Here is a 15,593-nt window from a genome sequence, read left to right as displayed (position 1 = left end):
TCTGTACTGAATCAGTGGAGAAACTGTCTGTTAGGTACAGAAGCTCCTTTTTAGTTCTTTCTTTTCCTATGGACTGAAGGATTGTGTATTTTAAACACAGTTGAAAATATTAACAGGACAACCAGTGAAGTCTGACATTTGTTCCATATGATCATTAGTTTTCTGCAAAACAGTAATACTGTTATTAGTGTCTTCATATTTTTAAAAGAAAATACGCAAATTGTGTATGGAAAGTATATGTAAAATTAGTATGGAAAACTATAAAACATCTCTCTTTTTGTCCTCCCTTTTGCCCATCTTTTTGCCTAAGTAATGCAAAACTTACTGTTAGATTGATTTCATTCAGTGGGTAACTTTAAGATTTCATTTTAAAGGAAAATCCACACCTTAACAAGGTCATAGAATTTCTAAGGCTCCCAAGAATACATTTACAAATGACCAATATTGAATAACTACACAGCTTGAACAGAAAAAGACATAGGTTTGTGTTGTTTCAAACTCTGGTTGGAAAAGAAGAACACTCTTGGGTTGGTTTTACTTAGGTGGGCAGCTGAGTTCCACCATGGCCGCTCTCTCACTCCCCCTCCTCAAAGGAGAAGGGAGAGAAAATACAATGCAAAGGGCTCAGGGGTTGAGATAAGGACAGGGAGATCGCTCAACAATTATTGTGACGGGCAAAACAGACTCAAAGTAGGGAGACAGTAAGACTGCCTATTACTGACAAGCTAGAGAGGTGAGAAACAGAGGAAAGAAACCAAAAACCACCTTCCCTCCATCCACCCTCCTCCACCTCCTCCTCCCGATCAGCGCAGGCGAACTGGGTGACGGGGGCTGCAGTCAGTCTACAGCACTTCGTCTCCACCACTCCTTCTCTGTCACTCTCTGCCCCTGCTCCATGTGGGTTCCCTCCCACGGGATGCCGTCCTTCCCGAACTGATCCTGTGGGGGCTTCCTACAGGCAGCAGTTCTTCAAGAACTGCTCCAGATATGGGTCCGTACCATGGGGTCCATCCGTCAGGAGCAAACTGCTCCAACCTGGGTCCTCCACGGGCAGCAGCTCCCTCCTGCTCCTGTGTGAGCTCCTCTCCACAGGCTACAGGTCCGGCCTGAAATTTGCGCTGGTGGGGGTCCTCCACAGTCCACAGCCTCCATCAGTGCAGGTCCACCTGGTCCACCATGGTCTCCTCCACGGGCTGCAGCGTGGAACCCTGCTCCACCATGGTACTCCATGGGCTACAAGGGGGACAGCCTGCTTCACCATGGTCCTCGCCACAGGGGAACTTCTGCTCCAGCACCTGGAGCACCTCTCCCCCTCCTTCTTCACTGACTTTGGCATATGCAAGGCTGTTTCTCACTCCTGTTTTCTCACTTCTCAATCCCAGCTGCTGTTCTCCAACCGTTTGGTGGTGTGTTTTTTTTGGTTGTTTTTTTTTTTTTCCTTTCTTAAATATGTTCTCAAGGAGGCACAAACAACATCGTTTATTGGCTCAGCTCTTGCCAGTGGCAGGGCCCTTATCTAACATGGGGCAGCTTCTCAGAAGCTTCTCCTCCCAGAAGATACCCCTATGCACCCGAGCGTGCCCCTCCTCAAAAAAACAAAACAAACAAAAAAAAAAAAAGCCTTGCCACATAAACCCACTACAAGTCTATGATGAACAGATTGTGAATAAAACTGGTCAAAAATGTCCAATGATTCTTCGGTGTGTCCTGGCTTCAGCTGGGATAGAGTTAATTTTCTTCTTAGTAGCTGCTTTGGTGCTGTGTTTTGGATTTAGGATGAGAATAATGCTGATAACACACTGGTGTTGTAGTTGTTTTTGAGCAGAGCCTTCACTAAGTCAAGGAGTTTTCAGTTTCTTATACTGCTCTGACAGCAAGGAGTCTGGGGGTGCACAAAAAGCTGTAAGGGGACACAGTTGGGACAGCTGACCCAGACTGGCCCGAAGGATATTCCACACCATATGGAATCATGCAGAACAATAAAAACTGTCATGAGTTGGCCAGAGTGGCAAGTGGCCACTGTTTGGGGACTAGCTGGGCATTAGCTGGTGGTGAGCAATTACATTGTGTACTATTTGCTTTGCATATTATCATTTATCATTTTCCCAACCTTTTCTGTCCTATTAAACTCTCTTTATCTCAACCCATGAGTTTTACATTTTTTTCCAATTCTCTCCCCCATCGCATGGGGTAAGGGAGAGTCAGCAAACAGTTGTATGGTGCTAAACTGCCTGCTGGGTTAAACCACAATAGCCCTTTGGTGCCCAACGTGGGGCACAAAGGCTTGAGATTACGACAGATCTGACCAAAGTGTGTTAAAACAAATTTGTTATAAGCATTATATCAGTTTAACAGTTGCTGGTCACAATGTTGATTTATTTGCTCTCAGAGTAGATTGCTTGTTCTCAGAGTTGTGCTGTGTAACACCTTACTTGCTGTCTATGCACCCTGTCGTGCTGTTTATCATCTCTGGGGGCTGGCTTAAGGTTATCATTTTGCTGTGCTGTGTAACATTGACTTATGTTATGATAAAATTACCGGTCATGAGACTAATCTGGTATTTGTATTCAGCATTGTCATCATCTCTATACTTTAGGAACCATCTGTCAGAAACTAATAGTTATACTCTTTATGTTTTAACCTCAGGGAGCCAATCTATGGGGGATACAAGGAGGGACACTTTCCCCTGCTTCTTTACCCTCCCTTTCTCCTTCACTTCCCCCTCATCCTCCAGATTAGTTACAGTAGCTCTTGAGAATTTTGAATATCCTTGGGATGATCAAACTAACATATTCCTATTGCTATGCCTCCTGAATGTGTTACTGGTTTTGTTTATGGTTAAACAACTATTTAAAAATATCAACCTGTCTGCCCTGAGGCAGGATAGTTGTGAGTGGCAGGGAGCATGGCAGGATATGGGCAGGCACCTCCAGTGCTTTGGAACTTCACCCCTGAAAAAATGCAGAATCCCCCCCAAAATGGTAAAATGTTTGAATAAGGTGTGCCATCATTCTGGCAATTCCAAAGAGACACAAATCACTGCAACATGCTGGGGCTTGGCCCATACCCATCCAGCCACACTCAACACTAATCCAACCCCCATGATGGGCCCTACAGCCACTCCAACCCCTATGACAGGATCTGTATCTGGGCCAGAGACCCAACCTGTGCCAGTATTGGTTGCCCTTACACACGAGATGAAACAATGGATGCAAAAGTCAGCTCATTTAGTAAGGGAAAAACTACTACTAAGAAGGGGAAGGAGGAAGAAGTGGACGAGCCAGGCTACTCTGAAGCAGGGCTATCACAAGGACAGGAAGAGGCAGATCTCATAAATGCAGCAATAACCACCTGATCCCTATCCTTGGGTGAGCTGTGAGATATGCAAAAAGATTTCAGCTGTCATTCAGGTGAACATATTGTCACCTGGCTACTCCAATGCTGGGATAATGGGGTCAGTAGCCTAGACTTAGAGGGCAGGGAAGCCAAGGAGCTGGGATCCCTCTCTAGGGAAGGGGGCACTGACAAAGTGATGGGAAAAGAAGTGCCAGCTCTCAGCCTCTGCAAGGGACTCCTGTCAGGCATGAAGGAAAGGTATCCTTTCAAAGAAGATATGTCACCTATGTATGTGGACCACCATGGAGAGAGGTATCCAGTACCTGAGGGAATTAGCCATGTCAGAGGGGATTTATGGTGACTTAGAAAATGGCCAGCCATCCAGAGATCCAGACAAAGTCAAGTGCACACAACCCACGTGGTAGAAGTTTGTACAGAGTGCCCCATTGTCATATGCCCACTAATTGGCAGTAAAGACCTGGAAAAAAGAGAGGAACAAAGATTGGGTGAATTGGCTGGCCAACTCCAGTAATATGAAGGAAACCTCACTTCCTCCCCATAGGCCTGTGTCTTGGCTATGGAGCAACTTTCCCAAGAGGTCCAGCAACTCAAAGAGAATATCTTCCTCCCCACCTGTAGGGACCAGTTTCTCTGCTATTAGGAATAAGCATTCTTCTGCTCAAGACAGAGGATATAGTGGATGCACACCACAGGCCACCCCGTGGTTTTACCTGTGTGACCATGGAGAGGAAATGGAAAGCAAAATCTTCCTTGACCCTAAAGGCATGAGTATGAGAGTTGCAAGGAAAAACAATGCAAAAAGGGTTTCTTCCAGGAAAACGTCTGCTCCAATTTCCAGTGGGAACTTCCCCAGATGGAGCAGAAAGGCTGATCTTACTTCTGATCTTAATAAAGGCACTACTGATTTTAATTTACAAGAAGTGATTATTTAAGAATGCTATGATGGGTGAGGGTCATAGTTCACTGCCTGCATGGTTAAACCACAACACAGTGGTACAATCAAAGCCTCTGTACAGGCTTCAGGAGGCTCTCCCTATCCTTGTGAAGAGGGTAAGGATTGACCCTTGAGTCTCAGAGGCCTGGGTGTGGAGCATTTTTCTCGGATGGTCTGCCCTGGATCATCCAGGAATGTTCAAAAGCTTTCCTATTGTATAATAAGCTTGTATATCTATTCAGAAGTTTGTGTGTCTATGCACAGTGTATATGCATATACACACAATAGCTGTACTTCTTGAACACTGGATTGGTGAAGCATGATCTGAAAATCAAATGAACTGTTTTGTTGTTGTTGTTTTTACCATGAATCCTATTCCTGAGTTCTTGCAAAAAGGGAAGAAGACTTATACGTGAGTATTTTTTGCTGGTACTTGAACAAAAGCCCTTTCCTACCACTGCCTGTTTGTAATAACAGGACTTACAAAAGCTTTCTAATCTGCAAAATGCCAACAGTTTTATTATACTTATTATGCAATATATTTCTGTGATTTCTTAGAAAATCACTTACGGAGACAATGAATTATTTCTGGCTTTGTTTGGCCTTTCTGAACTTCTTCTAATATAGAAGAAGAAGGGAATGTATTGCAGTGGGCATTTTTTTTTCCTCAAGGCTTTGTCCATGGTTATTGCTTTTCATCCCCTTCCCATTGATGGTTCATGAGGATATACTGCTCCAAGTGTAGTCTCAAAATGTTGTACCTAAATATAATAGCACAGTGTGAAATAATTATTTGTGGGAGAATGACACCTTTGTTTTTTTATCCAAGTGTAACCCCTGTAATGAAAAGATTATTAATTGAGGAGCTAAAAGTCCAGGAGGCACTGGAAGATTAAAAACAAGTGACTTTATAAATCTGTGGATGTGACTGCTGTAATAATCCTCTAGAACTTAACTGAGGTAACTTCTCCATTTAAATGGGCTGGTTTAATGGAATGGGAATTGTTATGGACAAGAGTGCCAAGCTGAAGGAGGTTTGGAGGGCATCCCTCCAGGGCAAGAATAATATTGATGATTAAAATAGATTGTGAAAGAAGCTAGAAATTACTAACTAAAAGATATAGGCCTCTAAGCTGAATAATACCACATTTATTCTTAGCCATCAGAATAATATATGAAATATCATCTATTTTTGAACTGTATTCTATTTGGCAGGCAGTGAGTCAATGATTAAGTAGATCTTCACCATCTCTGATGGCTCTCATCCTGTGATTTATGTATTCCAAAAAAAGAGCAGGATGTCCCAGCATGAGGGACAGAGAAAATGTGTGAATAAAGAGGAAAGCCTGAAATCAGAAACCTCTTATTCAGAGGCTGACAGATTTTTGAAGCCAGAATGGTCATCTAGCCTGACCTCTCTAATATTACAGGCCATAACATTTCACTTTGTTACCCTAGCTGTAAGCCAAATTTATCTTACTAAGGAGATTATTAAAAAGTAGGAGTAATATTTTCAAAGATATTTAGACACGTAAAAGGTGGAGGTAAAAATACCTGTACAGAATAGGTGCTTCTCATTGTTTTCATGATAGGCTGACATCCAACAACTTCACTCTGCTTTTGAAAATTTTAGTATGTCTCTGAGTCTGTTAAATGATATTTGAATTCTGGTGTGTGTACATGGTCATATATACAAATCACAGTTCTTTACACATTTCTAAACATAATTAATAGCACCAGAGAGAAATTTTGCTGGGAAAAGAAGAATTCATCCCCTTATGTCTTCACGATCTAATAAGGAATTGTTATTTCTTCATGGTTTGAATAGGGATTTATTTTCTTGATTGAAACATCTCTGAAATGAATGCTAAGGTTAGACTCTTCCACCACCTTAGATATATAATTCCACAATTCTACACACCTATCCTAAGAAGTGTCAGGATCTAGTCATGTAACCTAATTCCAAAAAAAAAAGTAAAAAATAAATTTAAAATATATATAAATGAAGGAAAAGTGTCACACACTGATGTAAGAGAACACATGAAGGGCCATTGTTGACAACAGTATAATAGAAATTAATACTAGCTTCCTAGTAATGAGCACAAAAGATTCTGCATATAGTGATTTGGGAAATAATGTATCATAGAGAAAATGATATGATGTTGTAGAGGATGTTAGATTTGCAGGTGTTATTGGTAAAAATTTAGGAGTTCAGTAACATTCTGTAAATTGAGTTTTACTTTGGCTTTTTCCTTTTTTAAATTATGTAATTGTTCTTCTTTTTACTGCTGAGCAGAAGGTAAGTAGGAGTAAAATTACAAAACATTGAGAAATATGTTATTATTTTTGCTATGGGGAAAAAAACGTTAGAGAAGCAGAAAGAGCAACACCAGAGAGAAATACATTTCATTCCCCCCCCCCCCCTTGAAATTCCTCAATATGTATTTCACCACTATAACCCTCTATCTCTTAAAAGAGGTTGTGCTGTGTATATATTTCATGAAGTACTTAGGAATTTCTTAGTAAACCTTCTTCATTTTGCAGGTGGGAATGCAATGGAAACAGAATACTTCAAACGGTTAGATGCATTTGAGGAAAATTTGAATTTAAAACTAAGTCTAGGTAACTGTACCATGCAAATTATACTAATTTAATCAAAGAACTGGGATGGGCAGAGTAGTGGATTTCATTTGCTTCCACTTTTGCAAGATTTTCAGCACTGTCTCCTACAATATTTTCGTATCCATGTTAAGGCATTGTGGTCTGGATGGGCATAAAACAGGTAGAAAATCAGTTGGGTGGTCAGGCACAGAAGGTCATGGTTAATGGGTCATGTTCTACCTGGATGATGGTAATAGCTGGTGAAGTGGGGTCTGTGCTGGGATGTCTCTTAGCTAAGATCTTTCTCAGCGGTCTGTAGAAGATAACAGAATGCACAGATACCGAGTGTGAATATAACACCAAACTAGGGGGGCACAAGTTGATCTTCTTGAGAGTAGACTCCCTTCTAGAGGGACCTCAACAGGCTGGAAGAATGGCCAGACAGGATCCTTGCAAAATTGAAGGGCAAGTACCACGTGCCCCTGGGACAAAGGAGCCCCTGCAATGGCACAGACTGGGGTTGGACAAGCTGGAAGCAACCCTAAAGGAAAGGCCCTGGGGCCTGGTGGCCAGTGAACAGCCTCAGCCAACAAAGGTGGCCAACAGCTCCCTGGGCTGTATGAATAGGAGCACGGCCATCCAATAGAGGCAGTGATTATCTCCCTTCTTCCTCTGCTCAGCAGGTTACACTACATCTGTAGTACTGCATCCAGTTTTGGGGCCTCCATGCTAGAAGGAAATTAGCAAACCACAGCAAATACAGCAGAGGTTCAAGGAGGCTAGAACACTTGCCCTGTGAGGATAGGCTGAGGAACTGGGGCTTGTTCAGCCAGGAGACAAGAGAGCTTTGAGGGCAACTAACAGCAGCCTCCAGTGCCTGCAGGGAGGTTATCAAGGACATGGAGCCAGGCTCTTTGCTGCTGTGCATGGTGGGAGGATGAGACGCAATGGGCATAAACTGAAACAAGAGATGTTCAGACTGGATGGGGGAGAAACTTCCTCTCTCTGAGAGCAATACAGCAGTAGGAGAGACTGCCCAGAAAGGCTGTGCAATCTCTGTCCTTGGAGGTTTTCAAGATACAGCAGCTTCTGAGCAACAACATCAGACCTCAGAGCAGACCCTACTGTGAACAGGAGGTAGGACTAGAGACCTGAGGTCCTGTCTGAACCTGAATTGTTTATCATTTTATGAAACATTAAACAACAATATTCAGCTGCTCCCCACCTCCCAGCAAGTGAGAAAGACCATTTCCTGAAATACCACAAATAAACAAAAGCAAGGGTAGGACAACAGGAGTGATTGGATCTCCAATTTCCCAAGCTACCTTTAACTAGTTATAAAAGCTGAGAAGTTTACTATACAAGTCTTGTTAAAGACCAATTCCTGAAGAAAAAAAAAAAAAAGGCAAAAAGAAAGCAAGGATAGCACAACGGGAATGACTGAATCTTCAATTTCATGAGTTATCTTCAACTAGCTATAAAAGTTGAGAAGTTTAGTATACAAGTCTTCTGAAACCTGCCATCCTGACACACATCAGGTTCAGGTTCAGTCTGAGGTCTGAGAAATTCACATCTTGAAGAAAAATCTCACTTGACACATCCATCATAGCCTCTTTTCAGTTACCCCTACAGGAAGGTAATGCTGGAAAGTTTGTTCATCTTCTCACCCACTGCAATTGTTGTTGCCATCTAAATAGATACATTTCAGTCATCCATTTCTTTTCATTATTAAATTCAACTTTGGTCTTTTACATGACCACAACACTGGTTTTGGCATTATTTCTGAAAGTGTTTCACATACAAACACAGGACTGCAAATATCAGTTTGACCTGGATTCCTTTTCAGATCATTTAATTCCTAGACATTTCTTTATCTCATTAAATAAAATTTGTTTCAAATGCAATTAGGCTGGTTTAAATTGTTTGTCTTTTTTTTTTTTTTATGAACAATAGATATGTGCTATCTTTCTGTTTCTGAAGATCTGTACCAGGAGGGTGATTACCCATCTTAATTTGATAAATATTAGGTGAACAATGACTTCTGACTCACTCAGATTTCTTAACAAATCAGAAGTTAATAATGTTACCTACTTCACATTATCTACTAGTATAATGACATTTTAAATAGTCTGGCCCTAACTGTTTGCTCTGAAAGGTCAGTCCAACTCAAGTACAACTGGTAGACCAGCTTCTTTCTTACATCAATGTCTTTCCGAACACTAATCAGTGACTAGTATATTAAATTATTTTCATTTTATTATCTTTTAGAGAAACATGTATGAAAGTGATTACCTTTGCTTGAGATAATGACTCTAAGAAAACCAGCTATCACAAGCATAAAAAGAACATGAAGTTTTATAAGCCTTATGCTTTATTGCTAATTTAATTAGCTTCCATTAACCCACAAATGCAGCTTGATAGATATATTCTGTTGTTTATTATGCCAATTAGCATCCCACAACATGGTGCTTATTTAGATTATCTCATCTGTTGCAGTTGACAATGCTCCTCAGTGGTGATATTCAGTAACATGCTAGGCTTACCAGAGCTGGTGCCTGACAATTCTTCTCAAGTTCTGCTTTTCTAAGGTTAAGGATGAAACCGTAGTTCTTGACAGGAATGCTAAACATTAGTCCAAAATTACTAGGAGAATGTCTCCTGTAGAGGGAGGGGAGAGCTGGGACTCATCAATAAACAACAGCTTCAATGCCATTTCTTTAGAAGTCTTAGTTTTAGCTCTCTGCAGTGTAAAAACAAACAAACAAAACCCAGCTTATTAAAATGCATATATTTTCCTTTTGTTCCAAGAGTCAGGGACAAGCAGGAATTGGGAAAAAACATCTTGCACTTTGCTGAAGACCTTTGTTAGCAAACTGTTTTCTCATCATACAGTTCTTTCTGATCAGAAATCAGCATATGAATGAACATAACCATATGTACAAATTCATACCGTTTTCCCTCAAAATAAGCTAATATGCAGCTTTGTATAATATACAGTGAAAAGTTTTGTTTGTTTGTTTTTCTTGGAAACAGAAATCATTAATAATAAAGCTAGAGTTACTTATACCTGACTGATACTTGAAAAAGACTGTTCAACAGGACATTCTTGCTGAATTTTCTAGGAAAGCTTTTGGGAAATATTAGGAGTGAACAGAATATATACAGAAAACTTCTTAACCAGAGATGAAGCAAAAACACCATACAATCTGAACTGAGAATTGATGTTTTCAGGAAATCAAGAGCTTCCTGAATAATTAGCATACAGCTGCTAATCATCCTGTAAATTTTTGTTACAACCAGACATAACCCTGCTAACACACTTCACTAGAAATTACTTCAATTGGTTGCTCACTTTCAATTCCCTGTAAGAGAAAGAGTCTCAAAAACAGATATAAAAGATACAGACCTGACACAGAAAAAAACTCTCATTTTTCCAGCTAATTTGAGGGCTGAATTTATTCTCAGGCCTAAGGAAATACCATCTGAATGAGTGCAACTGTTAATTCTGTCAGAACTCAGCTTTTTACCAGATGCAGAATAAGCCTTTTTTTTTTTTTACTTCTGTAATTCCTTATGGTTTCCTTAAATTCTAATAAAAATTAAATGAAATTCTAATATCTAGAAATAATTCCTAAATATATAGAGACAGAAAAAAAAAACTAATTTTAATTAAAAATTAAATTAAATTAATTTTAAAAAATTAATTTTAATTTGAAGTCTAATATTACCACCTTCCCCTCCTCTGCTCTGTTATTGTCCTAAGGCAATAAGACATGTGAATCTACTGGGAACAGGAGGAAGCAGATGAGTGTTTTCTATTGAAATCTTCATTAGCAATATTGTCAAAGCAAAATAAGCAGAAAAAAAAGTTACTTGGGAGCACTTGTCACTACCCTGAATTGCACTTATTTACTATACTTTGCTTACTAATAGAGTATGCATTTATTTTATGCAGCACCTTTTATCTAAAAAGATAAGACAATGAAAAAGAGAGAGGGATTAAACTGTTTAGAGGAAACATTCTAATATTTTTTTCAGTGAGATTTTTTTGAAAAGAGACAGTCAATGAGGCAAAATATATATATATATATATATATATAGCAAGTCTCTCCCAGATGGTAAGCACTGTATAGAAAAAAAGCTCTTGAATCACAAGTAGTATGAATTTGTTAAGGGTCAGAGAGGAGGCTTATAAGTAAAGGCAGAAACATTAGAAAGTATTAGATGTGGTTCCCCTTGACTATACACTAGTAGTTTTATTCATTTCCCCTTTGTGTCAATCAGTGCCATCAGGAATGAACATTAAAAGCTCATTGGTACTTCAGCGGCTTCTGCTGGTTTTACTGTGTTTGGCACTATGTCCTTTAGTAATAAGGCCTGGGGAAACCCATCCAGCAAACATAAGAATCAACAAAACCCTTCATCTACAATGCAAATGAACTTGAATGTACCCATTTTAAACTCATTTCAAGACAATAGAAAATAGCTTACAATACCAAAAGTATTTTGCTTCATTTCCTGACAGCTTTCTTAACTACAACATTAATTTAAGTAAAATAGGGTGTGAAAGTTAAGTGTTATAGCTGTCCTTGAATAAAACTAAACAGCTACAGTTCATTTCAGAATAAAAGCACCTTGTGCCTATTTAGTTGAATCCATTTACTAGTCAGTTTATCAGTTATTTGTCAGAATCAGAACTGGAAAGCACATTAAGCTAAATAAAGTTAAGATTATTTTATTCTAGACCGCAACAAAAGCTTCCTTAGGGCTTGTCTTAAAAATGAAGTTAATCTGTTTTGCATACACAAATGTGTTCCATGTCAAATCTGTACGTAGCAAAACCCTAAATTAGACTCATATTTTGACATTTTTCTTCCTAACATAGTTCCAGTGAAACCTGCATTGAATTTTCTGGTCCAGTTAAGTGACTTTATGGCCTGAAAACAACTGAAGTAATAGTTATTTCTGAACAAACACCTGAGAACATTTAGTTAACTTATGAAGCAGCAACCAAATATTCCATGTGGTGGTGTGAGTCTAGCAATAATATATGTAAGAGTAATCCTAGTAAGAAAAGGAGGTCTTATAATAAATAGGGAGTGGGTAACTATATACAGCTTTTGATATAACTCACAATAATTAGGATTATTGTGAAAATAGGTAATAACTATTCCAGATGCTTAGAAATCAAATGCATGGAAAAATCAAGTGAATAACAGCAAATTAAACAAGAAGATGCAGTGCAATGGCAGGAATTCCCCCAGTAATCATGAAATTTTCCCTTCTGAAACCTAAATGTTGAAATCTGGTATTTGTCTGAAACAGCCATTAGATTAAGAGAAGCCTATCCACTGACAAATTATTTTCACAGTCTTGAACATACATTTTTACATTTTTTTTCTCTGAAATCCGCATTGAAATTTGTCATGATTTGACCTAGTACAGGAGAAGCACCTTTTTAAGCAGAGAAAAAAAAAAAAAAAACATGAGTTTAATGACAATTTATTTCTTTAAGTTATCTAGGTGGAAATATATTCTCTTATTTGAGAAATGAATAGATTTTTCTTTATTATATTCACAACTCAATGTTGTTAATCTCTTAATCTTCACTTAAACAAGGGATTGGAAATACCTAAGTATGTTATTTAAGTCCCAGTAATGCCAATGAAAATACAGTAGGATTTATGAATTTGGTTCTCTGTTTATGGATGGATTTTAGTTAGCATTTAAAGCACTTTTCAGAACAGTGTCATCAGATTGGGACTTAGGCTTGGTTCCTCTACTAACTCAGTTTAGCTTCTCTGCCTAGCCTCTTGCCATTGCACAAGAACACTGCACATTGGACACTGCTCATTGCATATTCAGTGTTTAGATATGGGAACAACATCAAGGTAACAGGTTTATGCACTACATTCTCCCTGCAGTTTACCTCTGATGGCATTTTAAGCATGTGCTTTAGTCTTCAACGAGGACTATTTAAAAATCTGTGTTATAATTTAGAAGTGGGAGAGAGAGATTTTATCATATAATCAAGAAAAACAATTGCAACTCTAATTCAGCCTGAAGTAAAGATGATAGAGTCAAAAGATTAGGTCAGTCTGAACTAATTCATCTTTCCTAATGCAATCTTTTTCCATAGTTTATCAGTATCCAAAATAGAAAATAGCATAAAACTGTCACCTCAATGCTTGCAAATTACATAAAAGCTAATTAAGACTTAAGAGAAGTACAATACCAAAAATAGGGCAGGACAGAACACACTTGTATGTTTTAATATTTCTGTTAAGAGTAGAAAGATCCAAGATCAGCTGCAGTAGTTCAATGCCTTATCTAAGACTATTAACGGTAGCTAAGGACCTTTGAGCTCTACCTAATCTATTGCTGAATGCACTAGAATTAATAGAAATATGCAATACGTAAGCAAGGTTAAAGCCAGGCTGACATTTCACCGTCTTCCCCCTACTTGTTGGAAGATGAAAACTTTTCTCTAGACATTTGCCCTCTTTTGATATGTTGTCATGACAAGGATTTGATGAGAACAAATATTCAAAAAAAGGTGTCAAGGTTAATAGGCCACAAACACAACTCCTTTTCTCACACACAAATGTAGAAACCGTGACATTTTCTTAGGGAAGAAGTGCTTCCTGAAGAATAAATTTTAGTGTGTTCTTCTCCTATTTAAAATTTGTTTCTCTAAATGTCTGCAACTCATTTATGGGCAAAATAACAGCGATAAACTTCCACATGCAAAGCAAGGAAACATTTATGAAGAAATACATTGCAGCCTATAAGGGATTATTTTATGCTTCCAGTTTATATTATAAATGTATTATTTAACCACACTCAAAATTTCCAGGAACGATTTTGTCATAAAATCTTTTCAAATGTGCAAATAGAAGTAGCAATGTAAAATAAAACTGGCAAGAGACATTAAAGGTGCTTTCCAATGTGTAACTGAGTCTAGTAACTGAGAGCAGAGTCTAGCCTAAAGACTTTTGTCTGCTGCAGATTATATAGAGAGAAACAATTGTTATTAAAACGTCCCTTAGGTCTGCCTACCGTATAACTCTGCATGTATCTAAGGAGTATAGGAGTTTTTTAGTGCTAAGGATGGGTATTTATATCATAAATAAAAAACAGACAATTAGAAGTTTATAGGACAAAAACAATCCAATTAAATCCCTTATTTAATCAATATATCTATTCATTTGCATCTTCATTTAGCTACTTGTCTTTTTCTTTGTTTTAATCTCTCTTCCAAGAATATGTGTTTATGGTGGCCAACATTCAAGAGAAGAAACAGAAGAGGGCAGAGTTTTTGAGGTTGTTCCTCTGGAGGATATTACGCCACCATGTCATCAAAACCCTCTCAGAAACCTTCAGGTGTTGTCTGACAATTTGTCACCTGACTGGTCCCCATTACTACTATGGCAAGACCACTGAAAAATTTGTCTTCCAAGGCAAGGCTATATATTCTTCCAAAGCAAAACTATAGGCAAACATATTCCAAAAAGCAGGGTTTTTTTGTTTGTCTGTTGGTGATGATGGCTGTGTTTGTGCTTTTTTTTTTTTTAATGTATGTTGCATTTCCAAGTTCACATAACTATCTAGTTTTGCAAATCTCTCTCTTTTCATAAGCAAGGAACTCTGCCAAACCCTTCTGGCTTTGTACAAAATAGCTGAAAATGCATCCTAAAATTTTCCATCCACATACTATTTCTTTCTGGTTCATTGGTACAGCTAGTAATGAGTTTCTTGAGGAACAAGAAATACGTAAGAATGAGATTTTTTATACTGAATAAATATCAATAGGTATAATTTCCTCATTAGAAGTGGATGAGATTACAACTTCTTTCAAACAAGAGGGGAGCATTTTTCAGAAGCTTTTGTTTGCATTTTGGGAAGGACACCATCCCTGTCTTGAAACAGTGAGCAGCCAAATGAATAACTATTTCTATGGGAAAGGCTGTTTGCTGTAGTGAAGCAATGATAATTACACTGAAAATGCTGCAAAGAATATGAAAGTTGAAAGGCCTGAGAGACAGTAAGTATCCAGTGAATTTTACCAGAGATAATTTGCCAGCTTGGATGTCTCCATGTGCGTGTCCAGCATCAAACACCCTGTGTTTTGGAGAATACTGTACACAATAACAATAATAAATTAAAAACAAGCAAAAAAAAAACAAAACAAAACCAAAAAGAGCTCTTGCTATGACCAAAAACATTAAAAGAGGGAACATTCCAGTCATATTTAAAAATCCTTATCCCAGCCAAAATTTCAATTAATAGTTAAAAAGGACCCTTTAAAACAGAAAACAGAGGTAATTCAGTGATCCATATTGCTCTCTAATGACTGTGTTGGGAGTTTATGTCTTACCTTGAAACAGCTCTATATTAGGAAGCCCCTCTCTGCTGAGGATACAAGGAGTGTTTTCATCATATCAAACCAGCTGTGTGTGTGAGAGATGCTTATATAGACCAAGCACCTGATTTGAGAGTTCCTTTCTCAGGTGTGACCCCTCCCTAGCTCCTAGTAATCAGGAACCTTTTCCCTTTTTCCCCTAAAAATAATCAGGCAATGTTGACAAACTTTCTTCAGTATGATGCTTAAGTTACTAGATCCTAGTAATAAAATAATAAGCCTTAGAGGTTTGAAGCACTCTAAATTTGTTATACTAATGCTCCCTAAGATGTATTAAAC

At 38.4% G+C, this 15,593-nt stretch overlaps 1 long non-coding RNA gene across 1 annotated transcript; it reads right to left on the bottom strand.

The window, feature by feature from the left end:
- Positions 1-4,811: 4,811 nt before the first annotated feature.
- On the bottom strand, positions 4,812-15,320 carry LOC121065654. Its single transcript, XR_005817227.1, has 3 exons — positions 15,270-15,320; positions 9,436-9,632; positions 4,812-5,052 (listed from the first exon to the last, which is right to left on the bottom strand). It is a non-coding gene; the product is annotated as an uncharacterized LOC121065654 (long non-coding RNA).
- Between the last annotated feature and the right edge of the window lie 273 nt (positions 15,321-15,593).

This window comes from Cygnus olor, chromosome 2 (assembly GCF_009769625.2).
Source record: "Cygnus olor isolate bCygOlo1 chromosome 2, bCygOlo1.pri.v2, whole genome shotgun sequence".
Lineage (NCBI taxonomy): Eukaryota > Metazoa > Chordata > Aves > Anseriformes > Anatidae > Cygnus > Cygnus olor.
Note: the sequence above shows the minus strand (reverse complement) of the source record. Positions and strands in the feature narration are given on the sequence as shown.